General features: G+C 43.0%; 1 protein-coding gene across 4 annotated transcripts in view; it reads left to right on the forward strand.

The window, feature by feature from the left end:
• LOC134932152 (proto-oncogene Mas-like) overlaps nucleotides 1-19,263 on the forward strand; it is a 240,962-nt gene that overhangs the window by 136,104 nt on the left and 85,595 nt on the right. For 2 of the 4 annotated variants that reach the window (XM_063926291.1, XM_063926290.1), the window contains exon 1: nucleotides 15,304-15,447. The exons of 1 other annotated variant lie outside the window; for it this stretch is intronic. The gene's annotated coding sequence lies outside the window, so the exon portion shown is untranslated. Of the gene's footprint in view, nucleotides 1-15,303; nucleotides 15,448-16,586; nucleotides 16,746-19,263 lie in introns of those variants that run through there. One more of the 4 variants, XM_063926293.1, reaches the window with a different exon arrangement.

The following is a 19,263-nucleotide window of genomic DNA, read 5'->3' on the forward strand; positions in this document are numbered from 1 at the left end:
CAGACAAGGTCAAAATACCGACATTTAAAATGTCAACAGGTCAAAAAGTTGACATGAGTTTTTCATAAGTTTTTTATTGAAACCGACTTTTTCATACATTACCATCCCAGTGTACCTGGAGGGGGAATATAATAGTGTTCCGAGCGCAGTGAGTCACCGTGCCCAAAGCATGGCGAGCGCAGTGAGCCATGCGAGGGGACGCAGTACACTTATTCATTGTCCATGTCAACCTATGTCGACATACACACCAAAAAACAATGAAAAACTTTTTTCCTTTTTTTTGACCTTTTTTTTGACCTGTCGACATTTTAAATGTTGGTATTTTGACCTTGTCTGTATTTTAAATGTTGGTATTTTGACCTTGTCTGTTTTTTGATCGTTGGTCAATTATTGTCTGGATATTGATCGTCGGGATTTTGATTGTAGGTATTTCATACTGGTCCCGTATTTCTGTAGACCCATAACAGCATTAAAGAAAATACCAACTATCAACTTTCTGTTCATCATAACTTATTGGTCACTGACTACCTGAAAATATCAAACCAAATTCTAAATTAACATACTGTACGTCGTTATTTTCCTTATACATTAAAACAACATTGCATGTTTCTTCAAGACAGCAGTAGTTTGAAAAATGCAGTGCAGGGTTGCCTCTTCGTTATATTAAAATAAATATACAGCAAGATGTGTTGTACTGCAAAAAACCTGGGTGGGGATTTAAATACGAATAATGTTTTACGTTTAGCAGATAGACCAGATATATAGGTGTATTCAATTAGTGTCGGATCCTCTCCGACGGGTATGGGTCATTAGGTCGACAAGATTTAGGTCGACAGTCATTAGGTCGACCACTATTGGTCAACACACACTAGGTCGACGTGGTAATTAGGTCGACATGGTCGTTATGTTGACATGAATAAGGTTGACATGGAAAAAGGTTGACATGAGTATATTTACTTTTTTTGGTGTCATTTTCTTCATAAAGTAATGGGGAACCCCAATTAGTGCACCATTTCCCCTCGCATGGCTTGCTTCGCTCGCCATGTTTCGGGCAAGGTGCTTTGCTCTGCTACCGCTGTGCTTGGCTCAGGTAACTGTTCCCAATTGTAGTCCACGTGGATCGTAAAGTATGAAAAAGTTCAAAAATGAAAAAAAATGTGAAAAACTCATGTCAAACCTTTTCCATGTTGACCTTGTTCATGTCAACCTAATGACCATGTCGACATATTGACCATGTCGACCTAGTGAATGTTGACCAATAGTGGTCGACCTAATGACTGTCGACCTAAGTCTTGTCGACCTAATGACTGCAAACCTCTCCGACAAAGACGATCCGACCCTTCAGTATTCAATTTTGCGGGCATTTCCGACATTTCCGGGCATTTTTTTTAAAGTTGAATCGGCATTGTCGAAAACGGTCCAATAACCTTTAGAAAACGCCCACAAACTCGACAAAACACGTGGATACGTGGCTAATCCGCCGATCCACGTATTTTCCCACAAGTCGGAAAAGCGATACTTGACTTGAATAGGCCGAATCTAGAGTCGACCTAAATAAATCGGAAACTGCCATTTTTCTGACAAGTCGGGAATTCCGACAGTAATTGAATAGATGGCATAAACTGCTTTCAAGAAATCTAATAGAAAATCTGTTTAAAAAATGTATACTGTAATACATATATTTTATTTTCATATTTGATAATAAAAACATCCCGCCTATTATGGAATCGCCTTCATGTGCCACATTTAGTAAGTGATCAACAATTATGTATGTCAGTATGAATAGTGTTTTGTGTTATTTAGATTAAGCTAATCATATCAGTAAATAGGCAACGTTAGCATAAAAGGAAATGACAGCATGATTTCTTCATTGTGAGAGGCCACAAGACAATAGAAACTGCAAATACTAAAAATAAATCATAATCCATAATGACTATAATGGTCAATATTGCTTTTAATTGGTCAATGCTTTTATCCACATGCATTTTGAATTACATTAAAAACAATATGGACTCTACCAGAAGGGGAATGCATTTTGGATCCTCAGCGGCAAACTTAACTTCAAATTTCTAGATATTCTATTGAAACATTCTGGTCAGTAACAGTGGAAGGGTTGTCTGAAGTTTTCTTCTCAATCATTGTAAATAGCGGCAAAGTTGAGCATTACCTCAGCAGTGCTTGCTGGACTCATGCATTGTACAAAATGGGGTACAACACTACGGGGATGAGGCCTGTAGCTGCAAATTCAACTGGATTGGAAGACAATCAAGACTCTAAAGCTAGGTACACACCTAAACGATGGTGCGTCCCAGCAATGCAATGTAACAATATATCACATCATCATATACTGTACACTAAACGATCCATTGTACAATAACATTTTTCAATACATTTCCTAATGTTACAAAAGTGCATTGTTTGTGGAATCGTCCCATCTGACATGCAATGAATGACGTGTTTAAAACAATCGATTGGGTGTACACACTGTATGATACTTGTGCAGATTGTCCAAAAGTACCAAGATTGCACAATATATTGTATAGTTTGTACCCACCTTTAATCGGAAGCAAGAGTCTTCTTTATCATTGCAGTTGGGCCTTTAATAAGCTGAGGACATACTTCGAGAGGGCACTGTATTTTTTTAAATATTAAGGGAAAGCTTGTGCTGGAGCTGTACTCAAGTTTCTTAAGACACAACCTGTACCCTATGCAACACGATGTAAAGCAGAAATCGATCTACTGTAGACCATCTCAATAGTGAAGGGATCTTGTCTACAGTGGATTGGAGTCACTGGGCAATGCTGGTAGTTCCAATTGTAAAGAAGAGTTGCTCAGGAATACTGTGTGGAGATTATAGGGCACCTGTAAATCCAGTGTTAAAAAATAGATTAATATTCCAATTGTAAAGTGCAACTAGATTTGCTGTGCTATATAAGAAACTATTAATAAATAATCATCAAAACCCTTTACCATACAAACATAGCAGATAAAGGATATCTTTGCAAACCTGGCAGCTGGGGCAACTATTCTGTAAAACTGACCTTGCTGATGCCTATTTACACATGGTCATGGTGGGTTACAGTGTTGCTAATGATCAACAAACAGAAGGCACTAAGGGGGTAATTCAGATCTGATCGCAGCAGCAAATGTGTTAGCTAATGGACAAAACCATGTGCACTGCGGGAGGGGCAGATATAACATTCGCAGAGAGAGTTAGATTTGGGTGGGTTATATTGTTTCTGGCTGCTTTATTTTTACACTGCAATTCAGATTTCAGTTTGAACACACCCCACCCAAATCTAACTCTCTCTGCACATGTCATATCTGCCCCCCCCCCCTGCAGTGCACATGGTTTTGCCCATTAGCTAACAAATTTGCTGCTGCAATCAGATCTGAACTAGGCCCTAAATCATTATAAGAGGTTGGTGTTTGGCATCGCCTATGCCCCTCCACTCAGTTTATTTATTTATTAACAAACAACAATGATAAAACAAAACTGGGTAATAAACAGTCATAGAGGTAGGAAGGCCCTGTTCACAAGCTTACAATCTATAGGGAAATAGACATTGATACACAAGGATAGGTGCTATCTATTTCATAATTGTCCATCAGATTACAAAGGTTCTTGGTGGGCTGTATGATATGGCCACACAGCAATGATGAACTGGGGTCAGGAGAAAGGGTAAGTAAAGAAAGAGAAAATATGTGAGAATCAGAGGTGGAACTAGCGCCAGTGCAGGCAGTGCCTTGCACTGGGGCCCGCCTCTGTCAAGGGGCCCAAAGCCAGAGCGGCATGTAATGAGTCAAACTGCCGCTGTGTGCCGCCACCGAGGAGAGGATGCGCACCGGCTACGGAGGGTGAGGAGGAGGGGGGGGTGGAGGAGGGAGCCGCAGCAGCGCTGTGTCATTGGTAGAAGCGCTGCTGCTGCTGGCCCTCTCCTTTACCATAGGCTGCCCTCCGCAGCTGTGAATGCTGGGATGCGCATCGCATCTATCTATCTATCTATCTATCTATCTATCTATCTATCTATCTATCTGTCTGTCTGTCTATCTATCCTGTTTGCCATAATTTGTAAAAAAATGGGATGCTGTCTGCCGTAATGTGCAAAAAATGGGACGCTGTCTGCCGTAATGTGCAAAAAATGGGACGCTGTCTGCTGTAATGTGTAATAAATGGGACGTTGTCTGCTGTAATGTGTAATAAATGGGACGTTGTCTGCCGTAATGTGCAAAAAATGGGACACTGTCTGCCATAATGTGCAAAAAATGGGACGCTGTCTACCGTAATGTGCAAAAAATGGGACGCTGTCTGCCGTAATGTGTAATAAATGGGACGTTGTCTGCCGTAATGTGCAACTAATGGGACGCTGTCTGCTGTAATGTGTAATAAATGGGACGTTGTCTGCTGTAATGTGTAATAAATGGGACGTTGTCTGCCATAATGTGCAACTAATGGGACGCTGTCTGCCGTAATGTGTAATAAATGGGAAGTTGTCTGCCGTAATGTGCAAAAAATGGGACGCTGTCTGCCGTAATGTGCAAAAAATGGGACGCTGTCTGCCGTAATGTGTAATAAATGAGACGTTGTCTGCCGTAATGTGCAAAAAATGGGACGCTGTCTGCTGTAATGTTCAAAAAATGGGACGCTGTCTGCCGTAATGTGCAAAAAATGGGACGCTGCCTGCCGTAATATGTAATAAATGGGACGTTGTCTGCCATAATGTGCAAAAAATGGGATGCTGTCTGCCGTAATGTGTAATAAATGGGAAGTTGTCTGCCGTAATGTGCAAAAAATGGGTCGCTGTCTGCTGTAATGTGCAAAAAATGGGACGCTGTCTGCCGTAATGTGTAATAAATGGGACGTTGTCTGCCGTAATGTGCAAAAAATGGGACGCTGTCTGCCGTAATGTGTAATAAATGGGACGTTGTCTGCCATAAAGTGCAAAAAATGGGACGCTGTCTGACGTAATGTGTAATAAATGGGAAGTTGTCTGCAGTAATGTGCAAAAAATGGGACGCTGTCTGCCGTAATGTGTAATAAATGGGACGTTGTCTGCCGTAATGTGCAAAAAATGGGACGCTGTCTGCCGTAATGTGTAATAAATGGGACGTTGTCTGCCATAAAGTGCAAAAAATGGGACGCTGTCTGACGTAATGTGTAATAAATGGGAAGTTGTCTGCCGTAATGTGCAAAAAATGGGACGCTGTCTGCTGTAATGTGCAAAAAATGGGACGCTGTCTGCCGTAATGTGTAATAAATGGGACGTTGTCTGCCGTAATGTGCAAAAAATGGGACGCTGTCTGCCGTAATGTGCAAAAAATGGGACGCTGTCTGCCGTAATGTGTAAAAAGGGGACGCTGTCTGCTGTAATATGTAAAAAAGGGACGCTGTCTGCCGTAATGTGTTAAAAGGGGACGCTGTCTGCCGTAATGTGTAAAAAAGGGGACGCTGTCTGTCGTAATGTGTAAAAAGGGCACGCTGTCTGCCGTAATGTGTAAAAAGGGGACACTGTCTGCCGTAATATGTAAAAAGGGGGGCGCTGTCTGCCGTAATGTGTAAAAAAGGGGAAGCTGTCCGCCATAATGTGTAAAAGGGTCTCTACCTGGTGTAGTGGTAGTACCGTGCGGCGTAATTTGAATAATGAAGACTACTGTGCACCGTTATATGAATTGGTATTATTTTGTGGCCACACCCCTTCCCCACAAAGTCACGCCCCTATTTTTTTTGCGCGTCTGTGGCGCGCACTGCCCCTGTTTTACATAGAGGAGCAGGGCTCCGATGCCGTTTCTTGCACACAGCACTAAAATGACTAATTACGGCACTGTTGCTAGGTATCCATTTCCCTGGCCCTGAGCAGGTCCCCCTCACCAGATCCTCTCCAGGGGTGAGTCGGTGGACTTAGATGGGGGGGGGGCCCAAAGCATTTTGTCGCACATGGGCCCACCGCTCGCTAGTTCCGCCACTGGTGAGAATATGTGTGGACTTTGCAGGGTGGTTATAATTGGATAGGAAAACTTACAGTATGAAGGATATGTGATCGGTTCCAGAATTTGATAAGCTTGCCTAAAGAGATGAGTTTTCAGAGAACGCCTGAAGGTTTGGAGACTAGATGAGAGTCTTATTGTGCATGGGAGGGTATTCCACAGAGTGGGTGCAGCCCGCTTCCATGGAACAGGTTTTTTCAAGGGATTCTTGGGACACAATGTTATCCAGATGATATTATTGCGACAGATGCATCAGATATGTAGTATCTAAACAACCTGGCACTGGTCTTCCTGTGTTTGGAATAATATGGGCTGCAAGTTAAATGAGACTAATGTGTTCATTGCAGCCTCATTACAAACTGAGGGCACACAATCAACGTGGAAGAGCTACACAAAGGACAAAAATGGCTGCAGTGATCAATGCTATCCCACCCGTGGGCATTTCCCAATTACATCCCTTATTGGTATTTGTGAACTATTGCAATGAATTTATGGAAAACCTGGTGACAGTCCTGCTTCCACTGCATCAATTATTACAGCAAGGTCACAAAGTGTCAGTAGCTGACAAGCTGTGAACATGCTCTGGGAAAGCAAAAGAACTGATAACATCAGATACTATATTAACACACTTTGACCCTTCGCTACCAGTTAAATTAACTTGTGATGCCTCTGTTTGAAATTAGCGCTGTCTTATCCATCGTCATGGCTGGTGGAAAAGAGCACCCAATATCTTTTACACCAAGGTTATTGTCAAAGGCTGAACACAACTATGTTCAGATAGACTGTTAAGCTGTAAGTATGGTGTGGGGTATAAAGTTGTTTAATCAGTTACTTTATGGAAAAAAAAATCATATTGATGCTAGACCACAAACTGCTGCTGTCCCTCTCCCACCCTCGGAAGTCATTTCTGTGACTGCTGCTAAAAGGATTCAACACTGGGCCCTACCTCTAGGTGGCCATTGCTACAACATTAAATTTAAATGGACATTCCATGCCAATGTGGATAGGTTGTCTCATTTATTTATGGAGTACTCCCAACAGTGGGAAGAAAACGCAGCCATTTGGGATATTATCATGATAACTCAAGTGAAAAGCTTTCCCACCACAACTCATCTTTTACAATGTGAAACTGCAAGATACCCAATATTGGTTCAAGTACTCACCATCACAAAAAAGGAGTAGGCCAGACCAGGCTACCATAATATGACTGAAGACAGGAACGAACTATTGATTAAGGCTGTCTTCTGTGGGCACTAAGAATTATTGTGCCTGCTCAACTGAGCGAGAGACCAATGCCAAAATATGCAAAATCATGCAATTGGGCCTTAAAAATCCAAAGGATAAATATAATATTGATGGCACTGTAATGGCAACTACTGAGGAGGAAAGGAGTCACTAGGAGTCACTATTTCAGGTTATTAGAGACTGCACAAAGAAGGGCAACTAAAATTATGCATGTCCTACACCACAAAACTTACCAGGTAAGACTAGATCTTAACATATAAACTGTAGTTTGGAGCAGAGTAGAGAAAGGGGGGAAATTACAGAAACTTTCAAATATATCAAGGGTTTTAATAAGGTACAAGAGAGAGACAGTCTTCAAAGGAAATTAAATATTAAAACACAAGGACACATGCTGAAACTGGAAGGAGGTAGGTAGGTTCAAAGGAAACTTGAGGAAAAATGACTTTACAGAAAGTGTAGTGGATAGGTGGAATAGCCTCCCTACAGAAGTTTAAGAGGCTAAGACAATAGAATAATGGGTTAGACATAAGTATATCTTTACAAAGGACTAAAGTTTAAATATTGTGGAGGTTACCAAAAGGTTATAAAGGGGAAGACTAAATGGGCCAAGTGGTTCTTATCTGTCATCAGATTCTATATTTCTATGACTTTTGAAGGAGTGACATGTATTCCATCTAGGAGCCCTAGGTTTGGATCAGCAGCTGGAAGACTTCACCAAAGCATGCCTTGGCTTCCAGAACATGTCTGCATCTGCACTCATACATCCATGGAACCGGTTGTCTTCTCCTTTGCAATGGGTAAATGTGGGCTATGCCGGGTTATTCATGGGAGACATGTTTGTTGGTGATGGTGGATACATGTTTGAAATGGTATTCATCATCACGCCCATGACTGCAGATCACAGTACTGAAGTGTACAGGAACATGCTTGCTAGAACTGAAGTTCCAAAACAGATTTTTTATGATTATAGGCCACAGTTCATTGCAGAGGACTTTATGATATACATAAATAAAAATAGCATACATCACATCTAGGGGCTGGCTAGCAACTTTTAGCCTGGAGGACAAGTGCAATCAAGTGGTCCCGGCTTTTCAACCAGCCCTCCTTGCACATCTCCCTGATGTCTCATAAGGACCTACCTGCATATATCCCTGATTGCCCCTCCATAGCTGTCTTCCATTACCCACTCCATAGCTCTCTCTCACTCACAGTTTTTTCCATAAAACACGGAGCACAGCACACACTGCCCCCTTCATATCTCACTCACTGAACCCTTGGATCATTCACTGGCCCCTCACTACCATCTAAAAGAACTCGCAGCACTCACTGCCCCTTTAACTAACCCCTTACTTCACTGATCCAGTCACAGCTCACACGCTGCCCCCTATAGCACACACTGGTCTGCCTGCCTAACAGGAAACTGACCACCCTTGACCTTACAGCACTCTTTTCTCTTTCACTGTCCACATCATGGCCAGGGCCATTTTTTAGTGCTGGACGAACAGTGCAACTGCATAGGGCACCTGCAGGCTAATGTCTGCACAGTGTTACATCCAGTCTGGACAACCAAATGGAATACTGTTAAAAAAATGTCCCTCGCAAAATGTCCACCACCTCAGAGAAGAAAGGTTTAAAGGATGCTAGAAGAGGCAGTGGCCATTTTTGGAGGGACATTTACTAGAATAGGCTTCAGGAAAGGAGGCAGGAGCGAGCAGCAATCCCGGAAGTGCCAGGACTAATGTCCCGCAGTCAGGGGGGTTCGGACGCGTGACTGTCATGCTGCAGCTGGTAGTGGCAGGATGAAATGATCTCAACCCCTGACAACAAGTAGGTAGTGTGGCATTGGCCTTATTTTACAGTATAAATTGTCATTGGCATTACTATGTGAGGAATATAGTGTCAGGGCATTACTGTGTAGGGCATAATATGGTATCAGGGGCATTACTGTAAGGGGTGTAAGGTAGGCTTTTCCTGCAAGGCAACGCCCATTGCATTGAGTCCACACCCTTTTTTGGAGCATGTGCAAATTCTTTATTTTTAAAATTGGAATGGGGTCGCATTTTTAACTGTTCGCACTAGAAGCCAAATTGTATAGAAACGGCCCTGTTTGTTTTACTAAAATGCACATTTTGTAGCCTGTTCGCGCATGTGCAGTAGCACCCCATAGGAAATGGAAGAGGTCAGGGAGGCGGAGTTTCCTGGCTGCACAGTGAGAGCAGCTGGGGAACAGCAAGCAGCTACCATTCATCCTACCTCCTGCAGCCAGCCAATGCTGAGCATGGCTACGGGCCGCCTTTAAGCAACTAAAAATGTACCATCCCGGGGTGTAGATGGCACCCTGCAACCTGGCCCAGCATGCCACTGATCACATCACCTCTGCACCCTATCACCTGGCATCAAACCAGTTAGCTGAATGTTTTTATGTAGACACTCAAGCAAGCTTGTCATGCTATGGCCAGCGAACATTGCAGCAGAAATTGGAATAAGGATTTCCTACTGAAATACCATGTAAGCTACTACAAATTAAACTATAACAATGTTGTTCCTTGGAAAGAATATGAGATCAGGACCGGGCTTGCTTAAACCAATTCTGAGTAGATTACAGTAGTTTGATATCAGTAATTGAAACAAGCAGAGAATCAGCGCAATGCCACATTCTGGACATCATATGTTGGTCAGACTGTGTTGGCATAGGACTACCTGGGAGACCAGAAATGGACTAATACAAAGGTGATGGATGAAGCTGCTGCAGGTATTGCTATGTCGATATCAATTCCAGTGCTTGTGGATGATCCTCACGATAGGGAACCTGTTCGAACCATACATTAAGCTGGACATACACTATACAATTGTCTGGCAGACGAACCCATGCAAATCAATCGATCTCGGCTGTCCCTGGAAGTACGACAGCGCCGTCGTGACGGTAAACTCTGCCTCTACTGTGGAGCCGCGGATCACTTTATCAAATTCTGCAAGTCCCGTCCGGGAAACGGGCAGTCCTAGCTTGTTCCGGAGGAGTCGAGTTAGGGGTTACATCTAAATCTTCTCCGACAGTGGATTGTTTACTCTCCGTGTCTCTGTTTTCTGAGTCTATAGCCAAACCTGTTAAAGCCCTGCTGGACTCTGGGGCTGCAGGGAATTTTGTTTCTCTTTCTTGTGTTCAGAGTCTGGGGTTACAGTTACAGTCTGTCAAACGACCTATTACGTTGACTGCCATCAATGGTACAAAAATATCTAATGGTCTTATTACAAGTCGCACAGAGCCAATCAAGCTGTAGGTCGGAGCTCTGCATGAAGAACACCTGGAGTTCCTAGTAATTCCGGAGATGCCTCACGATCTTGTTCTTGGTCTACCTTGGCTTAAAATTCACAACCCTCACATCGACTGGAAGTCGTCACAAATAATGTCCTGGAGTTCGTTTTGTCACTCTAATTGTCTCACTCCTGTTTACCCGCTCCGTGCATCTTCCAAGTCGGATGAGGAGCTCATTCCGGAGGCCTATCGGGAGTTCACGGACGTGTTTTCGGAACAGGCGGCCGATCAGTTACCACCCCATAGACCTTGGGACTGTACCATTGAGCTTATCCCAGGGAAAATGTTACCCCGGGGACGCACATATCCCTAGTCATTACCCGAGACCCAAGCTATGTCGGACTATATCAAGTCTAATCGGTTGAAAGGATTCATTCGCCCCTCTACCTCCCCGGCTGGAGCAGGTTTCTTTTTCGTAAAGAAGAAGGACGGAGGGTTAAGACCATGTATTGATTATCGTGGCTTAAACGATATCACCGTTAAGAACAAATACCCTTTGCCGCTAATCACGGAGCTATTTGATAGGGTTCGTGGAGCCCACGTTTTCACTAAGCTCGACTTAAGAGGAGCCTATAATTTGATACGTATCCGACAGGGGGACGAATGGAAGACGGCCTTCAATACCAGGGACGGGCATTACGAATATCTGGTAATGCCCTTTGGCCTCAGCAATGCCCCTGCCATTTTTCGGGGATTTGTAAATGAAATCTTCCGAGATATGTTATACCAAAGCCAAAAAGGGGTCTGACCCAAGTCACTGGTCTTCAGAAGCTGTAGTAGCATTTGCCCGGTTGAAATCAGCCTTTATGTCTGCTCCGGTACTCCAACAACCGAATTTTTCAAAACCATTCTTCTTGGAAGTCGATGCTTCCTCAGTAGGCATCGGTGCCATTCTTTCACAGTACTCCTCTGATGGGAAGTTACATCCATGTGGTTTCCATTCTTGTAAGTTCTCTCCTGCTGAACGAAACTACACCATTGGAGATCAGGAACTTCTAGCAATAAAATCTACCCTAGAAGAATGGAGGTACTTATTGGAAGGTGCTAAACACCTAATTACGATTTACACCGATCACAAGAACTTGTTGTATATCAAGACGGCCCAGTGCTTGAATCCTTGTCAAGCTAGATGGGCGCTCTTCTTCACTCGATTCTCGTTCATTATTAAGTACCGGGCCGGGACTCTTAACGCTAAGGCTGATGCTTTGTCTCGTTCTTTAACGGCCTCGGATGAGGAGAATTCCTTTGAAAAGAGTTTGATTCTCAGTCCAGTCTCTATTTCAGCAGCTCCCACCGCTCTAGGTCCTCCTCCTTGGAGAATGTCTGTACCAGCTGAATTCTGACCAAAGTTGCTGCAGTGGGCTCATATCTCCAAGTTTTCCGGTCATCCTGGAGTTCAAAAAATGTGTGAATTTCTACGAAGGTCATATTGGTGGGACACCATGAAGAAGGATATACAAGATTTTGTCAATTCATGTCCTCAATGTGCTCAGCACAAAACTCTTCGTCTGCCTCCTGCGGGGTTGCTTCGTCCACTGTCCATTCCTAAGAAACCCTGGACCCATATTTCTATGGACTTTGTTACCGAATTACCCCTCTCCAAGGGTTATAATACCATCTGGGTGATTATTGACAGCTTTTCTAAAATGGCACATTTTGTTCCGTTGACCGGGTTACCAACGGCTCCCAAGTTGGCTTTACTATTTATTCGTGAACACTTCCGCCTGCACGGGTTACCTCGGGAGATAGTCTCTGATCGAGGGGTACAGTTCACTGCAAGATTTTGGAGGGCTCTCTGTTCAGCCTTACAAATAAAACTCAAGTTCTCATCTGCTTACCATCCTCAAACCAATGGGCAAACTGAACGCGTCAATCAAGATTTAGAGACTTTTCTCCGCGTTTATCTCTCTCCTTCGCAAGACGATTGGGTGGAACTGTTACCCTGGGCCGAGTTTGCCCATAATCATCTGTACCATTCGTCCACTGGTGAGTCCCCATTCTTCATTAATTATGGATTCCATCCACAAGTTCCAGAATGACCCATCTTTCTTTTGGAGGATGTCCCTGCTGCAGCTTCTACTCTCCAGCACTTCAGTCAAATCTGGAGTAGGGTTCATGCTAATCTCAAGAAAATCTCTGGCCGCTACAAATTCTTTGTGGATAGAAAATGGCGGGCAGCTCCTCAATACAAAGTTGGTGACAGGGTATGGCTCTCTACCCGCAATCTTCGTTTAGCCCGCTATGAAGTTTGCTCCGAGGTTCATTGGTCCTTACCCCGTTTTGCAAGTCCTGAACCCGGTTGTCTGCAAATTGGGATTGCCTTCGCACTTTCGGGTACCAAATTCTTTCCATGTTTCTCTCCTTCGTCCCCTCATTTTAAATCGGTTCCATTCGGAGTCTCCTAGGCCGACCTCGGTAGAGACTGAAGCTGGAACAGAATTTGAAATCAAAGCTATTCTTGACTCTCGTTATCTTCACAAGAATTTACAGTATCTGGTAGAATGGAAAGGTTATGGTCCTGAGGAGAGGAGCTGGGTCAAAGCTTCTGAAGTCACTGCTCCCCGACTAGTCCGGATCTTTAATTCTAAGCATCCCACGAAACCAGGAAAGTGTCCAGGGGCCACTCCTAGAGGAGGGGGTACTGTCACACTCGCGGCGCTGCGGCTGCCGCGCTTACCGCTCTGGGTGCGCTGGGTCTCCCGGCGGTCATCGCCCCCGGTGGGCTCCGGGTTGTCGCGTCTTGCTGGCGCTGCCTCCGGTGGGTTCCCAGGCTGTGGGCGCCGCCATTGCAACGTCCACGGGAGCGTGGTGGGCGGGTGACGTCATCGGCCCCTTCCGCCACTCGGGAGAGAGCGGGAAGTTCAAAGGAAGACACCGTACAGAGCCCCGGCGCCTGAGTATCGTCTCTTCAATGATCACCAGTGCTAGCAGCGTTCAGTATGTTCTCAAGCTGAACGTCTCCTGTGTTCCAGCGTTTCCAAGTATCTTTCAGTGGGACATTCCCTGTGCTACCAGCGTTGCAGAGTATCTTTCAGTGGGACATTCCCTGTGCTACCAGCGTTACAGTGTATCACTCAGTGGAACACTCACTGTGCTACCAGCGTTACAGTGTATCACTCAGTGGAACATTCACTGTGCTGCCAGCGTTACAGTGTATCACTCAGTGGAACATTCACTGTGCTACCAGTGTTACAGTGTGTCACTCAGTGGAACATTCACTGTGCTACCAGCGTTATAGTGTATCACTCAGTGGAACCTTCCCCGTGCTACCAGCGTTATAGTGTATCACTCAGTGGAACATTCACTGTGCTATCAGCGTTATAGTGTATCACTCCGTGGGACATTCTCTGTGTTACAGTGTATCTCTTAGTGGGACACCTCCTGTGCTTCCAGTGTTACATGATATCCCTAAGTGAAATGCCTCCCATACTTCCAGAGTTACACTGAATCCTAAATCCTCATTTATTTCTTCAACATCACTCTCAAGTTCTTTATTCTTCTGTGTGCCTCACCATCGTTCTCAAATCCTCATTCAAACATCGCTCTCAAGTTCTTCATTCTTCTGTGTGCCTCACCATCATTCTCAAATCCTCATTCAAACATCGCTCACAAGTTCTTCATTCTTCTGTGTGCTTCACCATCGTTATCAAATCCTCTTTTATTTCTTCAGCATCGCTCACAAGTTCTTCATTCTTCTGTGTGCTTCACCATCATTCTCAAATCCTCATTCATTTCTTTAAACATCGCTCACAAGTTCTTCATTCTTCTGTGTACTTCAACATCGTTCTCAAATTCTCATTTATTTCTTCAACATCGCTCACAAGTTCTTCATTCTTCTGTGTGCTACAACAGCGTTCTCAAATCTTCATTCATTTCTTCAGCATCGCCCCCAAGCCTTGGCCACAACTAATTCTTTAGCATTACACACCAGTTACTACGGCTAGTTCTGCATGAAGAAAACCTACATCCGGCCATCCCTGCTCCGGCCCAGCTGTGGTTCCTCTTTTCGATCATCGGAAGAACCCCCGAGTTCTCAACACTCCCAACCCAGGTCAGTGACAGTGTGTGCATGTGCCCACTGACTCCTCCAGCAACATTGCTAATAAATACGGGTAGCGGGAGCATAGCTTCCCGCTACCCACTTAAAACATGCTTCTCACTTCCCCTCTATGTTTATGGGCATCAGGAGCATCATTCCCCGCTGCCCGGGCAAGCTGTGTCCTTTAGCGTCTTGTACCGAGCGCACCACATACTATACGATATGCCGCTCTACATAGCCCACAATGCGAATGCATCATGGGCAAAGGCACACAAGGACACATCTGTACAGTATGTATTGAGATAAAGTTTATCAAACAGACAAGTGCTGGTGTTGCCCATATCAGCCAATCAGATTCTAGCTATCATTTCTCTATTACATTCTATAAAATGATCGAATCTGTTATGGATCAGGAAATATTAGACAACATGTAACGCTTTACGTTTGTTAAATGTATTTTTTTTTTTTAATTACCAGAATGGTGACCTGGGAATTATCTTTTGATATGTACTAGCTGCAGGGTTAATTATTTGTCTGAGAAGATCCCATGCAATCCAACAGACAGATTATGGTCAAATTATGTGGCATGCTATTTTTAGCAGCATTAGGTTGGCATGAGGAGTATCACACCACCCCTTTTCCCCCATCCCCCCACCCCATACCTTATTGACAGCATGTTATGGATAAAAATAACCTTAAGACCTCTCTAGCATTGACTCAAGCCAGTGAGCCAACAGAAGAGGGGCTGTGTGAAAGCCCAGCCAGGCATAAAATTCCATGTAGAATTCTGTCACTGTGTACAATTCTTGGGAGCAATCTGACATTGGGAATTAGTCCATCTTCTTGTGTCTCCACACAGATTCATGTAAGTGAGACTGCTCATTTTTTAACTCTTTTTATTTCTAATAAAATGGTTTGCCTAAGACAGTCTTTGTATGATAATGATATTCGTATTAATTGTTTTTGTATATGCATTATGCATTGTATCTTTCTCATATTAAACTATATATAATAAAATTGGTCTAAGTAATTCTTTTTGGTTCCATTTTGCCTGTAAATTCAGATAATCCATGATACTACAGGTCTATGTACTGTCGGTTATTATTTGGGTAATGATAACTGGGACTTCATTGCAGTTGAAAGTATGATATGAAACTTGCTATTTGGTGTAAGTAGCTCCTGAAAACGCACTTAGCCACTTGACTGGCTAAGTCACATATAATGCGACCAGAGCCAGAAGTACCTGGCCAGATCGCCTCACATGTGACATGCCGCTCTGCTGTCTCCTCGTCATGTAGATGAAAAGATCCATTATGCACAAGTGGGGTGGGTGGGGAACCCAGGGTGGGATCAATAACAATTGGGGGTGAGGGAGGAGGAATATAAATCATGATGGCAAGGGGGGAATGGGGGATAAAATAATAATAAAATAATACATTGGTCACAGTTTATAAAGCATGGATTTTTTTAATACTAAGGTGGATCGGGGGTACCATTATTAGGATTTAAGACCTCTGGGGGTACTATTGCCAAAGAGGGGTGGAGAGTTATTTTATAATAAGAGTAACAATAGGATATAGCGAACTGCTGCGCCCTATGTGGCTACAGTGGGGGTACACAAAGGGTGTCACTCCACACCCCAAAACAAGATACATTTCAAACAAAATAAGTGTAACTCTACCGCGCACAGCCATACCAACTTAATTAAGATATATAAAACCCAAAAGATATAATGGTGTAAAGGGTATATTCATAATAAAAGTACAAGTGGGCCCTTAGTCCTTCTTAGTCTCTCACTATGTTCCTCTAGGACGGTACGGTATATAGTCCTCACAAGCTCCAACGTCCCTCAAAAGAAAAAATTAAACAGCAAAATCGTGTAATGTGTTTCCACTCTTTTTTTCCACTTTAGTGAGTTCTTTGTGGGCAAGAAAAATGTTTGTACCATACTCACATCTTAACGTGTCATTCTCCTCATATTAAGGTATCTTTGCATCTCAGGTAATTGCGACAAGATGAATGATCACATGAAATGACCCACAGCTCACAGGATATCATAGAGGGGGGAAAAAAGCAACCAATCATATAGTGGAACCCATAAGGAGTCGATTCCCTTTTCTATAGTCCCTTCTATAGTGGGTGTGAATTAGCGTACACACATCCGTAAGTACTTTTGGAATAACATAAAGGTATCTTTAGTTGGTTCCTCAATTATACACGTGTAATGCATCAAAAACTGGAAACACTCAGAGACAAAGAAACACTGTAAAAAGATGGGCGTACCCTACTTACAGTATTCCATGTGTGAATGTTCTTAATTACAACAGATTGTTCCTCCCAATTCAATGTAGGAGATGGAACACCGGTTACTTCACTTAGTGCAATGTAGACTCAGATTCCTGAGGAACAATCTGCTGTAATTAAGGACATACAGTAAGAGTGTTTTCAGTTTTTGATAGGATGGGTGAAATGGCCCAAAAATAGGTGTGCCAAGCTTGTGACATCATATTCAAAAATATTCAAATTCAAAAAGACTTGAGGCTTTCACCTTGTCACTATGGGGTAGTGTGTGTAGAATTGTGTGGGGAAAAATACATTTATTCCATTGTGAAATAAGGCTGTAACATAACAAAATATGGAAAAAGTGAAGCGCTGTGAATACTTTCCAGATATATATATATATATATTTATTTATATAAACACTGAGATAAATACATCCAAAATAAAGAAAAAAAATCCACTGCTTTGCACTGTCTGACAATGATTCACTTTTAAAATCAGCACATTTACAGATCTTGATAAAGGTAAATCTTGTTATGGCATCCTTAAATAAAGCGTAAGTAGACATAGGTGAGTATTGCACTTATAATAGACTCCTTTTAGAAAATCAGGAATGTTGTTGAGCAGTTTTTGGAGCAATATTCTTTGCAGTAGGCACCATCTGGAAGAAGGAGAATCAAGATTTATTTGGGTCCTTAATCAATTTTAATCACCAGAAAGGAAATAAAATAATAAAGGCTTCTCCTGTGTTAACTACGTTATTTTTTTTGTCATAAAGATGTTGAAAACTGTATGTATGTACTAATTGGTGATGGTAGTAAGCAGAGTAAATAGCATATACCAGTGGATCCACCAAAGTCAACAAACAGCCCAGTATTGTACTGATAGTATGGTTTATTGAGCAGTAGAATGTGTGTACAGCCCTACTATCAGTTACATACACTCAATATCCGGACAGTGCAGAACTTGAGTTGAACATAAAGAGCACCAGTCAGTGATGTATGTGGGTAAGAGTGCATGTACAAGTGGTAGAATTGTGCTGTGGTAGGTTGTATCTCTGGAATATTGCAGGGTCACTGGGAGCTAAGTGGAACATGTCCTGCTGTGGTACTCTAACACAGCAGCAGGATGTGCTAGGGCAGTAAACAGACTGGTGGCCATCTTGGAGAGGATTGATGCCTCCCTAAAGGATCACCATGGAGACTGTGCAGTAACACACTCCATATTTTATTACCTCCCTCACTGCAAGTTTCTCCATGTTGCACAAACATTTCTTATTTTCAGCATTGTTGCAACCTGTAAATGAATTAGGATTACACACACAGGAATAAATCAACATTTCAAATAATTTGAGTCCACATTTCTTGGTAAGGACATCAGCAAGACTCTTCTCACTAACTGTGTCTAACTGTGTTAATCATATTGACAGTTCCCTTCTTCACAAATTCATGACTACTGTTATTCTCAGTGTTGATTGTGTCTTCCTTGTCTATGAAATGCAACTCATACAAAGTCTCTTTGCCTTTTTCCACTCACACCAGACATTTCTTGGCATTGCCTCTTGGATATCTTAAGGTTCACAGAATGTAATATTTAAGAATTTCTCACATTCCTGTGAATTATAACTTAGATATATCTCTGATAAAGTACACATAACCCCTGTGAAGTCATCTAGAAATGTCACAAAGTTGTCACAAACAACAGACTAGGATGCTCATATTCTGTCCAGTGGTGCTTCTATATGGTAGGTTATGCTGTTCTAGGATGAAGTCTTCACTGTCCTGTGTGCAGCAATGATGGATCTTATCAGCTGATTGCTTTTATCCAGTCACTGCCCACCTGCCCTGCTCACATAACTGCTCTCTCCTATCCCCTGCAAGAGCACCCTATTTAAAACTACACCTATTACTAGCATACTGTTGGAACAATGTGGAACATAACTCCTCTGTATGCTCACTCTCTACTGTGTACTTTATGTCTCTTACCTGCTTCCTGAAGCTCTGCTTCTGTTTCTTGGAACTGTGCAAGCTGCATCTACATTGATGTCTGAGAGTCTGTCCGATCCACTCTATAGTGTTATTGCTATTGATAGAATCCAGCCTACAGTATATATACAAGTCTGTGTTGTGGCATCCTCTGGTTCCAGTCCAGTGCAAGCCCTGGTTCAAGCCTTGTTTCTTCAGGTTTCAGTCTGTTTTATGTATGCTATATTGATCCGGTTCTAATGTATTTCAAGCCTGCTATTTACTCCAGTTTAAGTCCGGTTCAAGTTTGCTATCTCCTCCAGTCCATGTCTAGTTCCAGCTTGCGGTTTTCCCCAGATTCAGACCAGTTCCAGCTTGCTGTCTCCACTGGTCCCAGTCCATTTCCAACTTGCTGTCTCCTCCGTTTCCAGTCCATT

Source organism: Pseudophryne corroboree, chromosome 6, assembly GCF_028390025.1.
Source record: "Pseudophryne corroboree isolate aPseCor3 chromosome 6, aPseCor3.hap2, whole genome shotgun sequence".
NCBI classification, from domain to species: domain Eukaryota; kingdom Metazoa; phylum Chordata; class Amphibia; order Anura; family Myobatrachidae; genus Pseudophryne; species Pseudophryne corroboree.